The sequence below is a fragment of the Pteropus medius genome, unplaced genomic scaffold, assembly GCF_902729225.1.
Source record: "Pteropus medius unplaced genomic scaffold, Ma_sr-lr_union100, whole genome shotgun sequence".
NCBI classification, from domain to species: domain Eukaryota; kingdom Metazoa; phylum Chordata; class Mammalia; order Chiroptera; family Pteropodidae; genus Pteropus; species Pteropus medius.
The window spans coordinates 4,639,887-4,659,952 of NW_024342471.1; the positions used below are offsets into that span (position 1 = coordinate 4,639,887).

Genomic DNA, 20,066 nt, shown 5'->3' on the forward strand with positions numbered 1-20,066 from the left:
ACACATCCTTGCATGTGCATTTTCCCACCTGACACATTTTCTTGTCATTTTTTAGTTTTAATCGGGGGCTGAGAGGACAGCTCTGCTTTGCCTGAGACAAAATTCTCCATTTGTTGTTTTTTTTTTTTCCTCCCAGACTTTCCATTTGGAAAGAAAGTCCGTCCTACCCCATGCTGTGTCCTGAGGACTGTACTGGGGCCTGCTGCCAGCTTTTGGTCAGTCTCACTTAACCAGCCTCAGCCAGCCTGGATCCAGGACGGCCTTGGGTCCATCCTTACTTGGGGCATGTTGCCCTCTCCCCTGCACATGCCAGTGTGTCCTCCTGTCCACTCAGATTCCAGGGTCTTCCATTACGCCCTATCTTCTGGAACCTCACTGGGGCAGATGCTGTTGAAGTCCCACATCCCTTCAGCCTTTCTTTCCTATTTCAGGGCATACTGGCCCTGTGTCCAGCTGCCGACATAAGAGTCTGTGTGGAGATTTTTTCTGGCCACTGGGGCCTGCTCTGCTCCCAAGCCTGCATGGAAGGTCACGAGTGTCAGATAGTGGATGCCTCTTGGGAGCAGTCCTCAGCCAATTACTGTAGCAATTGGCATTTAAATACGCCAGCTGCCTTACCTTCAGGAGGCACAACTCTGAGGCACTGGCTCCTGGAACTTCCCAGCAGGACTCAGACCCAGTACTCACTGGCTTCCTTCCTCTCCCTATCTCACTTCCCCACCCCACATCAGTGCTTCCCGGGATTGCATCCCATATAAACTTGAATCTGTGGCTTTGGGTCTGTTCCTTAGGGAACCCAAACTAGGACTTATACCCTCTCCTTCTTCCCTACTGCCATCTCCTGCTTCAGGCCTCTCTCACCTGCATTCCCCACAGGCTCTGTGTCTACTCTCTTCCCTCCAATTCATTCCCCACACTTGTCACCAGAGTCACCTTTTTAAAATATGTTTCGTCCCCTTCCATGACTTTGCTGATGTCCCTTTGCTTCCAAGTGGAGTCCTCAGCATAGCATTTCAGGCTCTGTGTTTCTCCTCCGCCCACCTTTCCAGCATCCCACTGAGCCATGACCCTTGCTTGCCCTGCGCTGGGGCCCTACTAACTTATCTCTTGTGTCTCTGCCTTTGCACTTGCTCTTTCCCCTGCCTGGCATGCCCTTTCCTATCTTGGTCACGCAGAATACTTCTACTCATCCAGAAAGACTCACTTCAGAAGTCACCTCCACTCTGAAGCCTTCCTAGACCATCCTAGCTATCCATAACTTCTTCCTTCTTTTGTGCCTCAGTGAGTACTTTATTCATCCCTTTTGTCCAAGACTTGTCTTACCTTATTATAATGATCTATTTATGCCTCTGGCTCTCCCACAGGGCTGTGGACTCCTTGAAGGCTGACTCACTCCTCTTCAGCTCTCACCCCAATGCCCAGCACTGTCCCTGGGACAAATTAGTCTTCTAATGAATATAGATGTCCCTTGCTAGCCAAACTCTTGCTCTTATCTATTCAAAACTTAGGAACCAAATAAATGAGGACAACATGGCGTCCCTCTGATTCTGAACCCATTGTCCACCATCCTGCAACCTGACCTTAGGAGTGGTGTGGATCTGGGTGGTAAGAGAAACTTGTCCATGAATGAATTAATGAATGAATGAGGGAGTTCAAAGCTGAGAACGCTCATCAACTCTGGGCACAGACCTGCGGGAAGTTGGAAGAGAGAAGGCAAGGAGGGAACATGGAGATGCCAAGCCAGAGCCAAGAAAGTTGTTTTGCTTTGGAATATATTATTTTTGCAGGTTGCTATAGTTACCGCTGTGAAATTAAAAATTAAAACCTTGTGAAAGAGAGAGGGTTGACTGAGATGAGGCAGTTCCTTGACAGGCTGAGTTATTTATCTTTTCTCCATGTAACATCTGGTTATGTGCTTGCAAATTTATTTTTAATTCAGAGCTCTAAAAAGGATTTCGCGGTGGTGCGAGGTGCCCGGATGATCGGCTTGGGAGGGGAAGATGAAGCGGATTCCTGGGGCTGCTGGTGACCCTAGCTTGTCTCCTTCCCCTTGCTCCTGCTTCTGACACAACCTCTAGGAAACAGGGGTGGCTCAAAGGCGTTCTGGACCCCCTGCCAATCAAAAGGCAGCCGTAACCATGGTTCCCAGATGCAGAGCCAGGATGGGGGGGCTGCTCTCTCGGTTCCCATGGTTCTCTGAGCACGAGGACAAGCAGGCTGGGGGAGGAGGGAGACTTTGAGTTTTTCTCTCTCCAGTCTGTGTCTGGACCTGAGTGGCCTCTGGGTCTCCTGGGATCTTCCTGGACTCTTTTATCTGACGCCGGGAAGGCAATGAGTAGTTTCACGGAGACAACACTGGCTGTAGCTAGGAGATATAAGATATGGGTCTAGCGCAGCCATTGCTGGCTGTGTGACCTCAGGAAACCCCCTTCCCTCTCTGGTCCTTGTTGTCTCAATTCTTCAGGGAGGAGTTGGAATCTAGGATAATCTCTTAGACTCCTATTCTAGGAGTCTAGAGAAGTTGCCAGGCATCATTGGTACCTATTTTTGTGTTTCTGCCTGACTGCCTCCAGTGGCAGGTTGGGAACCCAGAGCAGGCTGCATCTTGGGCTCCCCTTCCTTGCCAACCTATTTCCTGCCTCAGAGCTTTGCATCTACTGTTCCCTCTGCCTGGAGCACTCTTTCCCCAGAAGTTCACAAGGCTCCCTTCCCCACCCCACCTAAGTCTCTGCTCAAGTGTCACTTTCTCATCAAGGCCAATTCAAAATGGCCCTCCTGCCTTACTCTCTTCTACCACCTGTCACATTTGGGGAGATAGCGTACTGTCTGTCTGTCTGTCTTCCTCTGTAGGACAAAAACTCCACGAGGGCAAGGACTTGATCTGTCTCGGTCACAGCAGGTCCTGTCACACCGTAGGACTTAATAAATGTTTGTCTAGTAAATAAATGAATGAATGAGTGGGTGAAGAAAACATTTATTGGATCCTGCTAAGTGCCAGGTTAGGTTAAGACAAGTTAGACTAGGTTAGGACTCAGGGGAAATGAATGAGGCAGAAAGCTCACAGGTGAGGAAAAATGAATGTCAATGGCAACTTTGAAGGAGAAAATAAATTCCCTCCAAATGGCTGTTGTGTGTGTGTGTGGGGGGGGGCAGGAGACAGAGGACACTTTTCTGCTGTGGTAAAAATGATTATATAGGATGGATTTTAGAAAATAATGTACATCTAAAGCCTAAATTCTCTTATTAATAACAAAAGTAATAATAATGACTATGTATTGAATCCTTATTACATATGGGATACAATGCTTTGGATATATGAACTCCAACCTTTACAAAAGCCCCACTGTGAAGGCAAGGACTTGTCCATTAGTTCCACTCTGTATCCTGAGTTTCTAGTGCATATTAGGGGTTCAATACATATTTATGAGAGGACTGAATCTCTATTTTATATTTAAGGTGCCTGATCAGAAACGGTGAGTGACTTGTCCAAGGATACACAGTTAACGAGTGACAAAGCCAAGATTTAAGTCAGGTTCATTTGGTTCTGTCCATGTTGAAAAAAAAGATCTTCCTGTCAGGTGGCTTCTTTGAGTCACTGCTTTCTACCTATTCCCCTAAAGAAATGACACCCCCACCCCCTCACTGGTAACCGACCCTCACAACTCGCCTAGCACTCTGCTTAGCTCAAAGTCTGAAAGACCTTGGGCTGAACAGAATGGAAATCAGGCCAAGACATTTTAACCATAACTGTACACCCAGCCTGGGCCCTGGTGTCGTTGAAGCATCCTGGCTCGCTTTCATCTGCCCCTGTGCCCGATGGGGCTGGTGTGGGAGGACCAGGGAATATTTTGTGGGCAGACAGATTCCAAACTTCTTGACAGGTCTGGACTCATTACCCAGGCTCCCCCAGTGAGCGAGCTCCAAAAAGCATGGCTGAAGCCCTAGGTTTGTGTGTTCAGCGGGGATGAATAATTAAAGAACCATCAGGTGCCAACAGCCTGACGAGAGGGTTGTTGTGTAGCTAGCAAAACTGCATCCTAGCCTGTTTGTGGGTTGAGGCTGTTATTTCTGACGGCTGTTTCAGTGATGCCGGGAGCAACAGATCCCGATGGCAGAAGAAGGACCTGATTTGATTGTTATAGTGGACAGAAGAGGGCATTTCTGGAGGAGGGCAAATGTAGCCAGACCAACCTAGATTCAAACCCTAGTTGCATCTTGGGCATAGTGATCTTGGGGAAGTCTCTTCTTAGTTCCCATTTGGTGCCTTTGTTTCGTCTGTAAAATGGTAAAATGGCCCCTACTTTGCAGGTCATTGAGTGGATGAAGTTAGGTGATGTAAACTGTAAAGTGCCTTGTAAACTATCAAGGGGAATATATCCACTCACTTGCTTATAGTCTGCCCACTCTGCTAGGATATGAGCTCTGATGGCAGGGACTGTGTTGGCTTTGTTCATCTGTGAGCACCTGGAACTTGGCCTCAATAAATACTTGTTTAACAGTCAAATGAATGGTGAGTGCATTTGGTAACCGTGAGCCGCATCGAACGTGGTGCCTGGCTTTCAGTTTCCTGGATACCTGGAAGGCTGAAATTTTCATTAGGTTCAGAACAAGGCTTCCACTCCTTCCTTGCATTTCTCAGATGGGTTCACATAGGTTGGTCTAGTAGCTGGTGACAATGTAGCCTGAGGGGCAATCGCTCAGTAGCCTTTTCTGAGCCCTGATCCAGGCAGAGGCCTGATACTAGTGCATTTTGGGGGGGACAGGAAGGGAGAAAGTGTGGTCCCTGGAAGCAACGTGATTCCACAGAGGGAGCACGGGCTTGGATCCCATCTCCTTCTCACCATTAGAAAAAGTCACAGAAACCCTGCTATTGAGACATAACCTGGTTGGCGCTTATTGTCTTATGTGGCAAGAAGTCCAGGGTAGGCCACTAGGACCAACATGGTTCTCGCTGATGCCATTGGGGTCCAGGTTCTGCTTGCCAATATCTTTGCCATCTTTAGCGTGTAGCCCTTTGCCCTCATTCCTGGTGCCTCATTGTTCCCAGATGACTGCCCGTTCTCAGGCATCACATCTTTGTTCCATGTAAGAAGAAGCGGGTGAGATAAGCGCAAAGGAAATGGCTTTCTAATCGTGGAGGAATGCTGTCTCTGGGATTTCTACCTAAATCTCTTTGGCCAGATCAGTGTCACATTCTACCCCTGGCCAAAAAGAAAGCTGGAAAAATTAGTTTGGGTTTTTTTTTGTAGGTGGTGTGAGAGGAACTATTGGCTGTGTGAAAAGCAGCTGCCCACACGCGGTTTCAACAGCTCTAGAATGGTTCCCCAAACTCCGAAGTTCCTTCATGCTTACTAATGCTTGAACTTCTAGAAAAAAGGTTCTCTCCCTTCTGACAGAATCATGATCAAGATGGGAGCTGGATAACCCTACTCTACCGAGTACCAACTGTGTGGTCTCAGGTAGGTTCTGTGACATCGACGTGCCTCAGTTTCCTCATTTGTAAAATGGGGACCATGGTCCCTCCCCATGGGTTGTTTTATGAGGACTTAGAACTGTGCCTGCTCTGTGGTTACTAGGATAAGGCTTGGTTGCCCGTGAAAACATGTCTGAGGGATGGTCCCAGCTCTGCCCTCTGTGTAATTACACTTGCTGTGTAATTTTGGATAAGCCACTGCCCATCTCTGGGCTTGTGTCCCCTCTCTGTAATGAGAGTCTGGAACCTGATGGTCTCTACAGGCCTCCCCTGATGAAACTCAGAGTCCTATCTGCCATCACACCTCAGACAGTTTGTGATCATACCTTCCCTGGGAGTGGGCCTCATTATGGAAGCAGCAAATTTGAGAGCTGTTTTAGGTTTGTCAATTCCAGGTCCCCACTCCCAGGCTTTGTATGTGGTGTTGGCAGAGCCTCTGTCTCTGGAAGACCGGAACTGCCCCACCCCCTCTTTCAACCTCAATTTCTCTCCACTTAGACACAGTCTCTTGGCTCCTGTCACCTTTCTTTCCTTCTCTAAATGTTACTTCCTCTTACTGCCTTCCTAGTAAGCAACAGCTGATCTCTGAAGCCACCTTCCTGCAGTGGGAGGCCCTGCATTGGGGAGGGGGCAGTGAGGCCTCTCTGTGTCCTAGTGTGTATTTGTTTTCTGGGAAGGGGCTGAGAAGCCTCTCTGCCCTCCTAAGGGAGCTTGTCCTTCAACTGTCTGGTGACCTCAGCAAGCTCCCATCTGTGAAATATGGCAGCTGAATGCCATAGTTTTGAGAAGCCTGAGCAGACTGGATTTTGATGGCAAGGAGTATTTCTGAGCCTCTGGGATGACATAAGCCGTGGTCAGCGCACTGGCTCAGCAGACCTGTGATGTGGTGTGGAGACTACTTTGGGAATGGGCTAGATCTAGCAAGGCTCCTGTGGCCCCATCACCCACCTCCTCAGATGGCAGCTTCTCTTCGATGTATTTCTTGTATTGACATCCATGGAATTTTTGATTGGAAGATGGGACTCCAAAGTGAAAAGTAAAAGTTTGAACGTAAAAGCTAACAGACTTGCCATGTGCAAGACACTCTGCTGAACAATTCACACATATTAACTTGAGTAGTCTTACCACAATGTCATGAGATAGGTCCTATTACGAGTTCGGTTATAAAGGGAAGGGCACTGAGCAAAGAGAAGTTTAGTAACTCGCCCAAGGTCACAAAGCAAAGGGAGTGGGATTTGAACCCAGGCAGTCTGGCTCTTCACTGCCGTGTTCTCCCAGAAAGCCTCTGCCTCCCCATCTGGTTTTAAAATCCTTGCTACAACATTCTCCCAAATTTATTGACTGGCATGAGCTTACACACCTGCAGGGATGGGGAGCTTACCACCTCTCTGGGGATCTGTGGTCAGCTGTTCCAGTTTGAAAACTCTTCTCCAAGTTTGTGGACTCCTTAATAAGTCTGCAGGACTCGAGAAGGTTTCCTGGGAAACACAGCAGCTTGCTCAGCCTGCAGGGACCTGGTGTGCTCTGGCTTACAGATGGAGAAATTTAGAAGGCGCCAACAAGCCTAATGTTTTGGTGCCGTGGGAGAAGATGCAGGGTGGACATCAGAGCGGTGGCTCAGAGCGTGCGCGCTGAGATCATTTTCCTCTCTGAGCCTTAATCTCATCTTCTATGAAATGGCACTTACAAATATCAGCTTCTTGCTAGGGTTGGCATGAGGATTAAACAGGATAATCCATGTTAAGTGCCTGGCTCATAGGCAGCATTAAAACACTGTTAGCTTGTACTTGGTATATCACCATCATCATCATCACCTACGAAGTCTATCTTCTCTCTCCAGAGTTTAGGAATGACTTGGTCAGTAGCTTGATCATAGAACTAATGAGGTCAGGAACTTGATTCTTGGGTCCAAACGGTCCTCTTTGGCATAGAGAAGAAATCAAGTCCCAGAGAAGGGTAAAGTCTTGCTTAAAGCTTCAGACTAGTAAGTGGCAGAGAAACTGGAGTCCCGTGTTGCCAAGTGAGAAGTGATTGGTCAGTCCCACTTGACTGACTCTTGGAAATGTGAAGACAAAGGTCAGAAGTAGGCGCAGTGGGAGAGGAGAGCTGGCTCACAGGCACCTTGTTCTGGGAGGAGCAGGGAATTATTAGAGACATAGTATAGGTGGGGTGACCAGGTGTTCAAATCCAAACACCCAGATATATTGTCCGACTAGGGGTTTTTATATTACATTTGGGTGTGAGACACAATCTGAATGGGTGTAGCCTGGGTTGGGCAATAAACTGTAGACTTTCCAGAATATTTTTAGATGGTTTGGGGGCACAAGAGGCAGGCACCTGAGTGGTCCAGTGAAGAAAGCAAGGACTTGGGAAGCACACATGGGCTTGAATCCCAGCTACTCCACCAACTTACTGTGCGAATGCTCACTCTGAGCCATAGTTTCTTTATCTAGAAGATGGAAATGGGGTTGTTGAAAGGATTAAATGTGACAATGGCAGCTAAGTAGCTAAAAAACTTACCAACCCAGAATGTCTTAAGCATATTTAAAAAATAGGAGATTTGATACATCTAAATCTAGTTTGCCTCTATATCTCTAAAAATCAGAAAAATCCAGGCACCTTGAAATGCTATCTCAAGAGGCCAAGCTGGAGCATCTCTTATCCCCTAGAACTGGGTAGAAGAGACAGGTCAGAGGTCAGCTGGTCCATCCTCCTGCCCTGACAAGCCTGCCCCCAGGCTGTGGAGGCAGCTGCCCTGCTCCAGGAGGAGAGAGCCCTGGGAGAGAAAATTTCCCCACCTCTGGAGGTGTTTGCTCAGGGCTGCTACAGGATGAATATTTCCTTTCATAATGTTGCTAATCACTTTCCCCTCCAGGCAGGAGTGGAGGCTCTCCCAAGCTCCTCACAGCTGCGATGCCCTGTGGGTTCTTAATCAATGTTACATGCTAATTAATAATAGATCTTCCTGCTCCAACTCCATCACTCCCAGCTCTCTGCTCCCTCTGACAATCTGGCATCTTCTTGGCCAGATGAGGCTGAAATCAAAGGCCTGAAATCAGAGCAGAAAACTTTTCCTCTACTCACTTGTGGGAGGAGAGCTTGAGCCCTTGCCATGCCAGGTGCTCATGACCCCACTGGATGATCACCCTGCTTTATGTTTGGGGCAACAGATCGGGGTCATCTGTTTATCCCTGTGGTTCTCACACCCTAGGCACACATCAGTGTGATTCAAAGGTCTGCAGTGGGACCCAAAAATCTACATTTTTAACAAGTTCCCAATGATGCTGCTGCTGCTGGTCCATGGACTGCACTTTGAGAACTGACTTATTTCACTAATACTCATCTGGGGCAAGTTACTTGGTGCCAGGCACAGGGAATAATGCAGATGTGGCACCTGCCCTCTCACTGGGTGGAACTACCTGGAGTACCATGTGGAGGGTAGGGAAGTATGTTCTAGAATCACACATGCTTGGTTCAAGACCTGGCTCTGCTGGTTATACTCTCTGATTCTGGGTACTTTATCTGAGTTTTCAGAACCTCAGTCTCTGCAGCAGTCTAACGGGATAACTATGCTTCCTGCCTTGAATGGTTGGTATGGGGATTAAATGAGGAAAGGAATGTAGAATAAGTGCTCAGAAATGTTAGTTGTAATAACAATGTACCATTAATGATTATGTCATTACTGTTATTAGGTCATCATCTCAGGTTGTGTAACTAGGTCCTGGGGGAGTTAAGATTCATGAATTAGCTCATTATTTCTCCATTAATTCATTTGCCACATGTGTTCAACATCAAGTATGTACCAGGTATTAGAAACACAGAGGTGAACCCAAAAACTAAACTCCCTGCTCTCACGGAGCACACTTCCTTGCCATAAACAAATATAAAAACAGCAGGTCCTAGAATACCATCATTTCTTTCAATGTTGTTTCATTTTAACATGGAGGAGAAAGAAAAATTGATCGCTGGCCAGGGCCACTGTCTGTGTGGAATTTGCACATTTTCTCCATGTCTGCGTGGGTTTTCTCCAGGTACTCTGGTTTCCTCCCACATCCCAAAGATGTGTATGTGAGGTGAATTGGTGTGTCCACATTGTCCCAGTCTGAGTGAGCTTGGTTGTGTGCTTGAGTGTGCCCTGTGATAGAAGAAAGGAAAAGGTTAGTTCCTGCCTTGCACCCTTAGCTGCCTGGACAGGCTCCTGCCACCCATGACCCTGAACTGGAACAAGGAGGTGGGAAAATAATTTTCTTACTCGTTTTTATTAATCTTTCTGAAACATATGTATATAGCTCACATTTATTTCAGTGTTTAATATTAGAAGTGTTTTGGGTCTCTATTTAGAAGTTGGTGTTTTTGTGACCAGAAACATGCGTAGGAATTTAATTCTTGTTTATATCAATTAGCCAAAGGTAAAATCAGTTTCATTATACATTGTTTCACTTAAAGTCCCAGTTTTCAAGAACTTTTTGACGACTTTAAGTGAGGACTTACTGCGTAATAAGTTGGAGAGGTAATAAGTGCTACTAGGAGAAACCAAGCGGGGAAGGTACAGATGATGGGGCTGGAAGGTACGGGTAGGGGATGCTCTTTTAGGTAGCCAGTTGAGGCCTCTCTGATAAGGTGAACTTGGAGCAGAAAGCTGACTGGGGAGTTACAGTGAGCCAGTAGGTATCTGCGGGGAGAGTGTTCCAGGCAGAGGGCATAGTGAGTGCAAAGGTCAGGTGGGGACCGAGGTCTATGCATGCATCCCACCTGGATGTCTAATGGCATTGCATCCAGGGGTTCTGGACCTTTGTGCTTTGTGGGCCCCAGCAGCCTGCACCTCTCTTCTCTATCCCTCTCCTCCCCACTGAGGACTCACCCACCAGAGGTTAACCTAGCCTGGTCCCAGGCACCACTGGCTTTGAAGCTGGCTCTGTGATCCTGAGCAGGTCACTTCCCTCTCTGAGCTCTGTTTGACTTACCTGCAAAGTGGGGATGATCTTACCTACACTTCAGGGTGTGGCAAAGGCCAGAAGAGCTCCAGGCAGTGAAAATGCTTTGCCAGCCGGACACTTAATATGTACTCAGTGAGTAATGGCCATGACTATTCCTTCCCCTCTCTCCTTTCTTCCCAGCTCAGCTCAGTGAGACCCAGGAATCTAGGTAGAAATCCGGGTGTGGGCTCAGACCCAGAATTCTCACTTAGCCAGGGAGTGTCTAATTTGCATAAGGCCTGGTGTGTACCTCTTCTTGCCTTTAGTTCCTGTGAGCTCACATCACCATTTAAAAATAGGGTGTTGATCTTCCCCTTTTCCCACCGCTCCCTTTGACTGTTGAAAGAATTTTCAGCTATTAATCAAATATGCCAAGTTTGGAAGCTGTTTTTCTTTTGGCCCAGTGCGGAAGGGGGTCACCCGCTTAGGAAGCCCTTGATTATCTGCTTTACTGGAGGGGAGAGGACAGCAATGATCTCACACAGTGGAGGGTCCTGGAAGCTTTAAAAAGAAAAGTCAATTTTGTTCTTTCTGCTTACAAAAGCAGAACATATAGGCAAAATGGAAAAATGTAGAACAGCAGGAAAAAGTCCCCCCCCCAAAAGTATCCATAATAACCCCAACCAGGTACAATCACTATTAACATTTCAGTGTATTTTTTCCTGGTTTATTCCTTCCCACACAATTTTGATATAATTGAGACCATACCATATACATAAAATGTTGCGGCTGGTTTCTCACTAACAACATAACATTTATAAACATAATTTCTCATGTTTATGTAATAGTCCAGCAAATAGTTTCTTAATCCTTTCCCTGTTGGAGGACATTTAAATGTGTCCAGGTTTTTTGGGGGGGAGGTGGGGGGTGGGGTAGGAGAGGGCTATTGTATATGTGGCTGTGATAAAAATGTTTATGTTCTTGGCTTTTCCTTCTCTTATTTGGGTTATTTTCTCAGGAGGGATCCTAGAAGTAGGTGACTAGGAAGATAAGTTTAAGGCTCTGGAAGATTTTGCTGAACCCCAACAGGTATCTAGATTCAAGAATGTACTTTAATGTTGGTGTCACTGAAGTCCTGTGAAATCAGCCCAAAGCAACCCTGGGATGCACTGCACTGGTGTAGATGAGGAAGTGTTTAATATTAGAAGTGTTTTGGGTCTCTTTAATATTAGAAGTGTTTTGGCACCCCATTCAATACAGGGAACACTCAACCCACTGTGGGACTGGATGCAAAGGCTTGGATGATCTGCTTTCTCACAAGCATTCTCTGGGACACAACATGTTTCAGAAAGTATCTGGAATTCAGTGAATGAAACTTAAGCCGTGTAAGCTGTGCCTCCAAGCCTGTGTCTCCCTGCATTCACAAGTCCCAGTTTGCAAAAAAATGACTTGATATTATGTCAGCTAGGAATGCCTTTGTCTTAAACAGATACAAATTTCTACTTTTTTACTTAAGAGAACAATCGAAGGTATGCCCAACTGCCCAACTGTGCTCTCTAGGCCTCAGGCTCCATTTTTCTGTTCTGCCATCTCTGGCACGGTGGTATTTGTTTTTTTTAGTTGTTGCCCCATATTCCTAAGATGGCTGCCACACCTCCAGATATCAAGTCCTCATTCTAGGTCTGAATATGAAAGAATGATAATGGGGTGAAGGGACATGCCAGCCAGGTCTATTCTTTATATCATAAAGGTAAAAGCTTTTCTAGTAGCCCCACCCAGCAGATTTTCACTCACATCTCATTAGCCAGAACCAAACCAAACAGCCATTCTTGAACCAATTGTTAAAGAAGATGAATAAGATTATATGGCCTTTAGACCAATCAAGATTCACCCCCAGGGCTTAGGTAGGGGCCTACCCTTCCCCTCCTTGACATCTGTGGATGACCAGTGTCATGGGAACAAATGAGTTTTCCCAGCAGAGAATAAGTGTTACTAGGAAGACTACATTGCCCTGTGCTTTGTGGAAGATGTTATGATTTCATCTCCAGGGTGGACTCTCATTGGCCGATGTCCATTCCTCTTGCCCAGTGATTGGCTCAGGGATGAACACATGGTCCAAATAAGGCCAGGACATCCAGTCCAGAATGGAGAGAAGAGAAGGTTCCTCTTTATCTGGGCAGTGCACCCTCACGTGTGATGCCCAGAACTGCTACGGCTATTTTGTTGCCATGAGGGAAGCCGGACTGAGAATGAAGTGACAAATACACAGAGGAGGAAATAGAAATCCGAGGGGAATTCCTAAGAAATAGAGCCAAGGCCTTGATCTAACTATACCTGAGGCCCTCCTGACTTCTAGACTTTTCAGTCACAAAAGCCAACATCTGATCCTTGTTATATAAACTAGCTTGATCAAGGTTTCTGATGCAACTAAAGAACTGTAACTAATAGAGATACAAACAGAAACTTTGAAAAAAAGGTTGTGTGGTTAGCCTGACAAGTAAGTTTGAAGAATCTGATTATGCAAAGTTTGACGGTTTTCTTTCATATGCTGATATGTAATGTGGAGCTTCATGAGGGCAGATCTCACATAGCATTTCTGGAACATATTATCCTCAGAATCATTTTATTATAGGACAGGGGACATCATTGAGAAATGTTGTCAAGCCTAACCCCTACCCTATAAACCTAGTTTTTTTATTTGTTTGTTTATTTGTTTTAGGCGAGGCAATCCTTGGTTGACCTCGCAGATTGCAAGGACCTTGTCAGCTTACAATCCCTTATATATATATTTTTTATGCCTACAGCACTTGGTCTCCTTAGGTGGTCTCCCATCCAAGTACTAACCAGGCCCAACCCTGCTTAGCTTCCAAGATCAGATGGGATCAGGCTTGTTTAGGGTGGCATGGCCGTAGAACCTTGTTTTTTAACCAGAAACAAGACTTGTAGTTAATGTGGACAGAGCTGGGAGGAGAGTCAAGAGAGAGGGTAAAGGTTTCAGTTCCCCAGATTTTTCCCCTGTACGGTCTGTGAGTTTCCTCCTGAAGAAGGCCCGATCTCAAACAAGTCAGACACAAATGTTAATTAGTATTTGGTACTGAGTCAATTCCAGGAAGCTCAGTGTAGCCCAGAGAGCTGCAGCTAAGGAGGAGGGGTGAAGGTGATCAGGGTTCTTGTCCTGGATGGTGCTGCTTGTCTTTCTGGGTAGCTTTAGGCAGATGCCTTCTTCCTAGACCTCAGTTGTCTCATCTGTGAAATGGGATAGAGTTCTATTATCAGTGATGGTCTTCCTAGCTGTCTCCAGGCCACAGTCAGGGCTGGGTGTAGGGGAAGATTTGTGAGCACTTTCTCAGTGCCAGGCCGTCTGTGTGTCCTGAAGAAGGAGAGATGAATGAGACGCTTAACTCTGTTCTCCAGAAAGTCATGGTCTAAAGGGGTGTGTGTGTGTGTTCTGTATAATTAACAGTCAGTTGGAGATTTTTTAAAAAATGGATTTTAACCTGTCTACTTCTTTCCAATTACTGTTAGTCCTAGGATACTGTGATCCTGAGGCCATATCCAGGCTCTGTGGGGAAGAGCAGCCTGATCATTTAGTGATGTCTGCTGTGGACAGTGAGTAGGGAGGGGTATGTGTGCTGCATCTGTCTCTTCCTTGTAATACAATGCACGTGGAATGAGGAGGAGTGAGTATTGGGCTGTGGGAGCCAGAAGGAAAACCCAGACTGGGAGTGGTTAAGGAAGACCTTCTGGAGAGGGCATTGACATTGTATGTGACGGTAAAATGAGAGTTTGCCAGGTAGAGAAAGGCGGAAAGAGGAGTCCATGATCTTGTCATATTTTTCAGAAAGTCCCCTCTCCCGCTCCGAGTGGAAGGGATGGAAGAGGATGGGAGCTCGTGACAGCCAGCCAGGCGAAGGGCAGAGGCCAGACTGGGCAGTGCTAGCAAAGGAGAAGGAGGGCCTGGGAAATAGGACATGAGTCATGGTGTCTTGGAGGGGTTGACCCCTCTATCCATGAGGGTTCAGGGGGAGAGGTGGGACGACCTTGCACAGCAGGGACCAGCTTCTCTAGCTGAATCTACTGTTAACGTTTGCCGATTCTGAATAAACAAACAACAGCCTTGAAGCCTTGGAGCTGGGGTTGTGTGGAGCAGACCTGAGCCTGTCGCCTGCCCACTTGGGGCTGCCCGGGGGGCCTAAGAGCCTGCCTCGCCTGGCTCCCTGAAACGGTACTTGGCAACTGGCCACGCAACAATATCAATGAGATTCCCCTGGCAGGAGGGGCCAGGTGGGCAGCTTCACTCCTGCTTGTCTAGGTCTTGACTTCCTGAAGAAGCTTTGGGGAAGCTGGTTAGCCCTGACAACAGTAACAATAACAATTACAACTCTCACAATATCAGACGAGCTTTCAAAATGCACGCCTTATCTAAAACCTACCATTGTCTCCATGGCTGCCACCTTCATTCCAGGTACTATAATCTTATCTGCATCATCATCATAGTCTCCTTAGTGACCTCCTTGCTTCTACCTGGTCCCCTCTAGTCCACTCTCCACATAGCAGCCAAAGGGATCCCTTTAAAGCAGAAGTTAGATCGTCACTCCTCTGATTGAAATCCACCAAGGGCTCCCATCTCATTCACAGTTGAAGTCAAAAACCCTACATGATCATCTGCATCCCTCCTGGTGGTCCCCGCACCTCCCGTTTACCTCTCTGACTTTATTTCCTGTCATTTTTGATCACTCAGCTCTGGACACCCAGGCCTTCTGGATTTTCTATTAACTGACTGTGAGCACTCGTACCCCAGGACTTTTGCACCAGCTGTCCATTATGCCTAGAACGCTCTCCTAGGTAATCACGTGGTTCCCTCCATTACTTCCTTTAGGTCTGTGTCCACGCATCACCTTCTTATTGAGGTCTCCCTGACAACCCTATCTAAAATTATATCCCTCATCCCTACTTCCCTGACCCACTCCTGTGCTTTTTCTCCATAGGACATATCACCACCTAAAATACTGTATGTTTTACTTATGTATTAGTCTGACTCTCCCCTTAGGCATGTGTTTCATGAGGGACATTTATCCTTTTGATCACTGTTGAGATCCCAGTCTTGAGAACACTATCTCATGGATATTAGGAGCTCAAAACATCTCTGTTAAATGAGCGAAGGAATGATACTGTTGAGCATCATATGCCTGACACAAGCTTCAGCCATCTTAGCTAATTTAAGAGGCCTGCACTATGAATTTTTATTCTCATTTCCTCTTTTTAAAGTTCATCGCCAAGTTCTTTCTAGTCCTGTGTGCAGTCTACTGACAATGTCATTAAGAAAATTCTTTCCTAGTGATGTATTTTTCTTTTCTAGGATGGTTCCAGCGTTTCTAGTCAGCTCTTTTTATTTTTTTAAATAGTTTTATTTCCTCTTCCTAAACTCCCCATCTGTTTATGCATGTTATCCACCTTTTCCACTAGATCTTTTAATTGATTTATTTTAGTTATTTTAAAGCCCTCGTCTGATAGCAGATGATCGTTTATTGAGTAGTCTGTGTTGAGCATTGGGCTTTGACTTTTATCTCTTCAACAAGTTGATTCCTATGAGTAATTTGAAACTCAATAAGAGGAGGTGGCTTTTCCAAGGTCCCCTGGCCAGAAGAGAAAGGCACTGTGGTGCGACCCCAGACTGCTTGCAGAGCTTTTGTTTTAGCCAACTCTGTTAGTCCACCTTCAGTCATGAGCTCTCCCAGAGACCTGGAATTAGCTCACCAATTTATCCACAAAGAAGGATCCAGGTGGCCTGTCCCCATGGCACTTCAGTGTGGCCAGGTCTCTGAAGAGTGGAGCCAGCTCAGATTCAAACCCCTCTGCTTGGCCTTCCAGACCCCCACCATCTGGCTCCATCTACCTTCCCCTTCCATCCCCAGGGCTTCTCAACAGGGTGCCAAGCTGGTTCCCTCCTCTGCCAGAATCAACCATCACTTTTCTCTCAGCCTCTTCTTTCCACCCCAAAGCTTGTTCTTTTGTCTTTTGTTCATGGATTCATTTGTTTAATATACACTTTTTCAGTAAATTTTTACTCAGTATATTTAACTCAATGAAAGACATGATATAAGACTTCAACTTCTGGAGTCTGACGACCAGGTTTGAATTCTGGTCTCTTCACTTACCAGCTGTGTAATTTAAGAAAGCAGTTCATCAGTTTGTGTCTCAATTTCCCCATCTGTAAAGTGGAGATATGGGAGGGCCTATCTCAGAAAACCAATGTGAGGATTCAGTGAGTTAGACCATGAATAAGTATTGACCTGGCCTGACACTCAGCCAGCCCTCGGTAGGTGTCAGCTGTGACTAAAAGTGAATGCTGTGATGCGGGGACACAGCAGTGGCTCAGACCAGACTCTGCCTTCTGGGATCCTCCAATCCCGAGGGGCATCGGACTTGTAAACCCAATCTCTGTGGCCAGGGATGGAGATGGTTTCAGTGCAGGCCTGGGGCAGCCCAGGGGAGGGGCCACTCCTTTGCCCTGTTATCTAGCTGCTTGGCTGCTCAAAGGGACAGAGTCACTGGGCTGTAAAAAGTCCAGCTGGCCAGGCCATGGCAGGAGCCCCCTCCTGCCACCCTTTCTCCCATCCCCTATCCCAGGCAGCATGTTTGCTCTCATTGGCCAGAGAGGAGACTGAACCCTGCAAACACAGGACTGAGACTGAGTCCCACAGGTAGATGCACAGACAAGGGATGCACTCAGTTGTGCCCACTTGCACATCACCAAGCACATCAATTTGAGCGAGCACACTCACACAGACGAGACACACATGCAGACAGAGTGCTGACATAATAACAGCTGAGACATTTCTCCTCACAACCTTATGAGGAAGGTCTTATTAATACCCCCATATTAATAAGAGAGGGATTAGGTCAAAGAGGCAGAGAGGGGTTAGGTCATTTGCCTAAGGTCATACCAAGTAAGTGGCAGAACCTAAATTCCAACCCAGGGAGTCACACTATAGAGGTAGAACTCTTAACCATTGCACACACCCATGACACAGATACACGATGACACACTCATTTTCAGACATGCAGACACAGACACCTGCCTACTGATGGACATGGAGCACTTCCGGGATGCACAAACACTCACAAGGATGAGGCAAGGATGCCCACACTCACTCACACTTACCCAGATGTGGAGGGCTAAGTAAACCACTGTTTAGCTCAAGACTCTGCACAGCTGCTTAGGAGCATGTACATGCACGCATACGGACACACTCTCAGGGGTAGGAATGCACATGCTGTGTGTACATGTGCCTGGATCTCCCACCCTTACCCCATCAACACGTACAGAAATGGAAAACAGCAATCATAGGGATTCTTGTAGAGACCAGTCTGGCTCTTGGCTGACTTCTCCCAGGCTCTTCTTCTCTCTCCTTTGGAGTGGCAGCCCCAGGAGGGTGGGGGCTGCTACATGTGATTTCCCAACATTCCCGGTGCAGCACCTGGAACTGAACACACACTCAACCCTGAGATTTCCCTCTCCAGAAATAGCGTCAGGCCCTTTGTGATAAAGAGACCTGACTTAACAGCCAGACAGTCCCAAGATGTTGCTCTTGGCTGCCCTCCTACTTGCGAAGCAGGTGGCTTTACCTTTCTGAGCCTCCCTCCTCCTAGAGCATACCCCTAGCCACAGGGACCTCCTGGCTAGTGCTCCTGCATGCCTCAGGGCCTTTGCACTTAACGCACATGGCTCAGTCCCTTCCTCGCCTCATTCGGGTCTTTGTTGAAATGTCGCCTTCCCAGTGAGGGTCTCCCCATTTCAGTTGCAACGCCTCCTCCACTTTTCTCCTCTGCTCTTCCTACTCCCATCTTATTACTCTTTTATACTTATCCATAGCAAGTTTTATTTACCTGTTTGTTGTTTATCTCCACTAAAGCATAAGCTCCATGAAGATGAGATAATTGCTTCACTCTGGTGTCTCTGAGCCCAGTGCCTGCTGTGTAGCAGGAGCTCAGTGACTCTCTGGGGAATGGAAAATGCGATTCACCGTGAAACGGGGGTGATAGTAACAAATATCCCCCTCCCCCTGGAGAGGTTGTTGGGAAGGTTAGGTGAGAACATGACATGTGGACACTTACTACGTGGGACATATCATCACTACCTTGAAGTTGTTTAAAAAAATTTTTGTAGGTACCACATGACTATGTTCTCCACTGTAAGTCTCACATAATTCCTGGCTGTACTGAGCAAACTGGGAAAGTTCCTTTGCCAGCCACTACCCACAGCCCCTTCTGCCCATTCTGCCTCTTAGTTCACTGCTGTATGCCTGATGGGCATCTTCTCAAGCCTTTCCTGTATGTTTCATCCGCACGGACATAACAGAACATGTATATCATAAACAAATATTATATAACAATGGGATCATCTTCCATTCATTCGGCAACTGTTTATTGAGCGCCTACTATGTGCCAGGTATTTTTCTAAGACATACAAAAGTGTCAAGGCCTCTGGAGTTGACATTCTAATGAAGTAAACAGCAGACAAGTACAAGTATTATTTCAGGTGGTGATAGATGCTATGAAGAGATGTAAATTCAGGTAAGGCAATAAAGAACGACAGGAGTGGGGCTGGAGGCTGCTAGTCCAGGTGTTCGGGGGGCACCTCTGAGGAAGTGACGTCTGACCCAAGAGTTGGAGAATGGGGAGGAGCGAGCCCTGTAGAAATCTGAAGCAGAGCCTTCCTGGCAGAAGGGACAGCGGGTGCCAAGCCCCTAAGGCTGGCATGAAATTAGTGGGTTGGAAAAATAGCAAAGAAGCCAGTGGGGCCAAAGCCAAATGAGTGAGGAGAGAGGTCAGAGAAGTTAGGGGGTGCAGAGCAGGTGGACTGTGGGGGCTGCAGTGAGCCGCCAGAAGAGGTTGCTTGATTTAGTGCAGATTGTGTGTGTGCAATCTTTTTTTTTATTGTGGTAAAATATACATGACATAAAATGTATCATTTTAACTATTTTTAAGTGTAAGGTCAGTGGCATTAAGTACATTCACATTGTGTGCAACCATCACCACCATCCATTTCCAGAATTCTTTTCATCTTGAAAACTGAAACTCTGTACCCATTAAACAATAACTCCCTCTACCCCCTCCCCACCCCCGGCCCCTGGCAACCAACATTCTACTTTCTGTCGCTATGGATTTGACTGCTCTAAAGACCTCATATAAATGGAATCATACAGTATTTGTCTTTTTGTGACTGGCTTATTTTACTTAGCATAATGTCCTCAAGGTTCATCTGTGTTGTAGCCTATGTCAAAATGTTATTTCTTTTTAAGGCTGAATAATATTCCATTGTATTTTTGTATCACATTTTTAAAATCTATTCATTCATCAATGGACACTGAGTTGCTTCCACTCTTGACTGTTGTGAATAATGCTGCTATGAACATGGCATATAAACATTTGTTTGAGATCTTGCTTTCAATTCTTTTAGATTTATACCCAGAAGTAGAACTGCAGGATCACATGGTCATTCCCTGACCTATCCCGGGGCTGCTGGGGAGAGGGGTCCTAAGGAAGGGCAGAGGCGGGAGGCCAGCAGGCAGGTGGCTATGTGGCACTTTGCCTCACTTGCACTGCGGCCCACCTGTCTCTTTAATGATTCAGGGCACTTTCGCTTCCACCCTTTAGTTAACCTCATCCAGGCT

General features: G+C 46.6%; 1 protein-coding gene and 1 pseudogene across 3 annotated transcripts in view; one reads left to right on the forward strand and one right to left on the reverse strand.

Annotated features, from left to right (window-relative positions):
- The window catches only part of LOC120603479 (uncharacterized), a 73,257-nt gene that overhangs the window by 14,516 nt on the left and 38,675 nt on the right, over nt 1–20,066 (forward strand). The window lies entirely within an intron of this gene.
- On the reverse strand, nt 13,185–13,303 carry LOC120604079 (uncharacterized; annotated as a pseudogene).